Here is a 5,401-nt window from a genome sequence, read left to right as displayed (position 1 = left end):
GCAGGAGGCAGGAGGCAGAGAGCAGGAGGCAGGAGGCAGGAGGCAGGAGGCAGGAGGCAGGAGGCAGGAGGCAGGAGGCAGGAGGCAGGAGGCAGAGGCAGGAGGCAGGAGGCAAGAGGCAAGAGGCAGAGAGGCAGAGGCAGGAGGCAGGAGACAGGGAGGCAGGAGACAGGGAGGACAGCAGCATTGCTACACAACAATTAAGTTGTTCTCCCTCTCCCTATGGCTTGCCAGGCAAAGCAGAGCAATTTCACATCCTGCGATGTTTTGATATCTAGTCAGAGTTTCCAGATAAACAAGGGAAAGACAGTACCAATCACAAATCGACGGTGTCATTACTAAAATAGGTCATTTACGAGAATTTCAGAGGAAAATATTGTAAAAATATAATAGTCATGCTTTTCATAACTTAGGTGTCCATACGTATGTCTGCCCTCATAACAGTACTCACAAAGCATTATCCCATAATCCTATAAAATCTTTCCTGTTATTGTTGTTTTTACCTTCAGTAAAATAGATAACAGGGTGCCACCGTTTCCTTGAGATAATTGGAGGAAAAACAATGCACAGATTCAAAGCAATTGCATAGATAATTCAGGCTGTGCTCAGAAACTGGTGTCTAATGATAGGTAACTGTGGTTGGGTAAACACTGTGTCTGTCCCAGGTGTGATCTCCCTAGTACCACAGCAGAACTAGCCGTAGACTTAATCAAAGCTCTTAAATCCTGCAGTAAACAGGCTTCCTTATCTATGAGGGCAGACCTCGAATTCTGGTGAAAATGAATAGAAACTTTCTAAAACTGAATGCTCCCCAGGTGAAAGGAAAAACATATTTGCATTCAGCCTACTATAGTTACTCCACGATGACACCAGCTGGCAATTGTTTCTGGCTAACAGATTGCAGCTACTATGATTCCTACATAAATTATTAAAATAATAAAAGTAATGTTTTCAAAAAGCTTTCTTCCACTTCCTCTGCCAGTCTAGCGAGTAAGCTTAACACTTAGCTGTCTGTGAGGCAGTGTGTTCTCCCAGTTTTATGCCTCAACAAACTTTACTGTGATTATGTTCTTGCCCGATTCTTTCTCTACCTTCACTTTATTTTTTTCTTCCTTTGTTTCTCTCAAATACTCTCAAACCTGTTACCAGCATTGCATGCTCCCCGCCTTCCAGGATTCAAACTTTTGATTAGAACAGTCCTCCTCTAATCAGGTTCAATTGGGAGATAAAATTGCATCTCACCTCCTTCCTTTTCCCTTTGGTACAAGCAACTGCCTTTGAGAGTGGTGGGGATGCCCTGGAGAGAAGAGTGATCCCAACTGTCCCAGAGAATAATGTTTGAGTCCCTTGCATTCGCACGCAGGGATGCAGAGATGGGCACACCCTTCAAAGCAGATGGAAAACAAAATAGCTCACTTCGCTGATTGGTGATGCGAATCTCTCTTTCAAAAAGGAGTCAGGGCTGGAAAGACAAGATGGCTCAGTAGCTATGAGGACTGGGTTTGATTTCCAGCACCACATGATGTTTGCAACTCCAGTCCCAGGTCATCCAGCACTTCCTTCAGGCACTGCAGACACGGCTGTGCACAGACATATGTCCATACGCATACCATTTTAAAACTGAAATAAAGAAGGAAAAGTGTTCGTGTCCACTGAAATGACTTCTTTCTTGATTTTGTAAACAAGCCCTGCCCCCCCCCCCAACCTCCGCAAGTCCCTTGGTTAAGCAGTTTTCAATTAACACTAACTTTTTCCCTAGGAAGTTATTAGAAGCATTTGTAGAGTCAGTAGCAAATCACAGGATGAACTATGATCTGTAATACATGTATTCCAGTTCCCTGCATCACTGTGACTTTGAGGTAACTGTGTCTTTACATATTGCATTTCAAAATTCCTATTTCTATGAATGGCTGATTTTTTTTTCTTTATTGTATAACCTTCTTCACCCACCATAGATAGCAGCCTGTCAGGGAAACATGGAAACTGCTATCTGTATGCATAATATATATTCATTAACTCAGTATAATGTAAGTAAATGTACAAGTGTTTTCATAGTAGATGTGCAGTTATTTCTTCAACAAGATTTGTTGAGCATTTACCATATTTCTTCAGAGGCTTGAGCTACATCATCAACCAAGACCAATCAAAACAGGCCCTACATACTCACAGAGATGGTAAGTGATGAAGAAATAGATATAATTAATACATATATAGATAGATATAGATAGATAGATTAAATATTCTCAGGAATTTAAATGTCATAAACACAAAACCAGTACGGAAGAAATTAGAAGAGACTGGGAGATTGGTCATAGTAAAGCTGGTGGGGCATTATAAAAAATTAATTCTGAGAGAGGGGAGATGAGGGAGACAAGGAAGCTTGCAAATTATGTATATGTAGTCAATTGGACTATTTTATTTGGTTAAGATAGACTCTAAGTGGTCAGATGTAGAATCGGGAAAACGAGTTAAGTGACCATTCCGGTAGCCAGAAGTGAGAAGGTCCAGTAGACACAGGAAGGTAACAGAAGAGGCGATGGGAAGGACAGATGGTTTGTATTTTCAAGATCGAAGAGTTCATGTTCCATGGTGATTTGAAGTTTGGGTAAGAAAGAAAAAGAAGAGCTGAGGATGCCAGCAGGATTAAGCAACTGAAGGATGCGCTGCGGCTGTTACCCATAGGATGACAACCAATCTCACTGCAAGAACTGGAGGATAAACAATGAAGGTGATGATAAGCGGCACTCAAGCGGACGGGGAAAGGAGTATTGGTTCCTGCAGTCAATTCCAGGAGTAGGCTGAAGCAGACACCCGGGAATAGGGCTTGCTGTGCAGAACAGTAATTATGACTCTGCAGTTGGAAAGAACTTGGGAGGCATTAGGTAGAGAAGGACCTCAGATGGGGGAGTTGAGAGCAGGTAACTATAAATGTGACTGTGGGTATAAAGAAAGTCCTGAGAGATGCGTGGCAATATAGCTCATGGGCTCTGGGAATCAATTGGAAACGCTTGAAAAGAAAGCAGAAGATGTGATCAAGAAGTCAGTGTAGTTGTCCAAGAAACCGATGGTGGAGACCTGGACTAGGGAGGCAGAGGTGGAGAAAGTGTAAAACCACAGACGTGGAGTGGAAAGGTGTGGATTGCCTCATTTCTCAACAACAAAACAGAAATTTCCTGCCCAATCACACTGTCTGGGGGAAACAGAAGCTATTGGATTTAAACTGAGCTGCCATGTCTTTGTGTTTAGGGTGTATAGTCAAAGTCATGGTCTTCCCTCACTCCCTTTTTGCTTTAGCCGAAATCTAAGCCTGGGGTCCTGTGGCATCTCTCCACTGGCTGAGGGAGTCATGGATTATGGAAGCTTCTGTTTTCTGTAGCGCTCCCCGAGTCCCACCTGGTCTCAGATGCAATCCATGTTAGTGTCCACCAGCCTTCCAGGGTACACTGGGAAGGCTGTCCGCTTTCCCCACAAGCAGATACAGCCCTCTTTACTGAAAAAATATATTTTTTTAACTAAAGAACACTTAAAAACATTTGCTGTACTCCTTATTTACAGGCAACTAAAATGCGTTTAGCGCAGCCATGACCTTTAGTGTGTTTTCCTTAGAGTAAATATATCACCACAAATAGAATTTGAGTTAAAAAGCATACATCATTAAATGTGAATAAAGACTGTATAACTTTCTCTCCAAATGTACTAATCTAACCTTCAATCTAACCTTCAATGTGGGCATGATTATTTCTCACTACAACCTGAACTTTTCTGGAAAAGCAAACGGGATGCTTCAAAAATGTGCTGTATTCATGCAGGAGCCCTGTTGGCCTTCTCTGTATCGTGACAAGTTAGTATATCAAGGAACCAACCACGTGACAAATACTTTGAAATAGTCCCTTTAGATGGTAAGGAAATCAGGAAGAGAGGAAATCAACTAGAGGGAGAAGAGAGCAGAGATGAGCAAATAAGAGCTATGAATGAAGGCGTGTATGTACAAAGATTCACGGTGAATCCCACCACACTCTACGCTAACTGCAAAGATTAATTTGAAAAGTATAAAACCACAGCGGGGACAGCCAGTGGAGAAACCAAATAAATCGCTGGACCCAGGGTGTGGAGGTCATGTTTGAATTCTATATTAAAGACAAAAGTGTGTTAGTTCTAACATCAGGTAGCAAATAGCAGTGACGGTTCCATAAGCGTTTGTTGACAGAATCTGTGAAATGCCAAGAAAGCAATTGGCAGGGTCTAAAGGACAAAAGAGGCTTCCAATAAAAAGAATAATAGAGGCAGAACAACTAACGAGGAGAAAAGTATTCCAGGGGTGGAGTCGGTAAGATTTAGTGGCCAAGGATGAAGGGAATGGGGGAGGGGAGGAGCTTTGAAACCATCTCAACATGCTCTGCTTGGAAAGTGTCTCAGACACCGCTATCATTAATATGGACGGCAAAACACATATAGGATTAGGTGCAAAAAAATCAAATCAGTATGGGTAATTATTAGATCTCTTAGCAAATTAAAATGTTTGCATTTTCCAAATGGGTTTGAGTTTCAAAACGTTTACATTTCATTTTAACAAAGAAAGCTTTGAAAGTACTCTTCATTTTTTCTGCAGCAAGGGAGATAAACTTAGTTTAATTATAAGCTGTGGAAGGAAAAGTCTAGATAGAAGCACATTTTGCAAAGACTATTTTCTCTTTCTTAATGTTTCATATGATAAATCACGATGCAGGGCCCCTTGCTTGTGCATTGGCCACAAATCTTATTTGTCTCTGCCTCTCTCTACTTACAGATATATAATCCATACATGTGGATGTATATTTTCAATCACAAGAAATCAAATATCTAAAGTGGCTTCTAAGGGATATTTGGGGCAATTGCTCTTTGCTCCATTAACACAGTGGTTTTTCAACAGCACAGAAAGCAGATGGTCTGCAATCTCCCCAAGGACAGACATTAAGTAGAACTCTAACCTTGTTACAGCTACAGCACTCTGCATAATGCTTTGCACCTAGTAGGCATCTTAGTAACAGCTCCTCCCAATGTGCCAAGAAGATGTAAGGGGAAGTGAGTTTGGACTCCCTTGGTAAACCATTCAGTGTGTTCTCACTTCTGATAATAGGCTTTGTAGTGTAACCTTTCCCTACCATTTAAGCTGATGCTCCCAGGGACATGTCTGATAAATTATACCACACAAAAGTAAAATCATATATATTTTTTTATCAAAACAAACTGTCACCTTCCTTACAAGTATGCTACTTATCTGACAAAATTTATTATAGTCTAAATGTTTAAAGCAAACAAACAAAAGCAAAAACAAAAAAAAAAATCAATAGTTTACTGTAACTAAACTATACCAGCCCATGGAAAACCAAATCAACATCCTACATACAGCTCAGCAGTTCAT

This window comes from Mus pahari, chromosome 8 (genome assembly GCF_900095145.1).
Source record: "Mus pahari chromosome 8, PAHARI_EIJ_v1.1, whole genome shotgun sequence".
Lineage (NCBI taxonomy): Eukaryota > Metazoa > Chordata > Mammalia > Rodentia > Muridae > Mus > Mus pahari.
The sequence above is the reverse complement of the archived record's forward strand: the minus strand, read 5'-3'. Positions refer to the sequence as shown.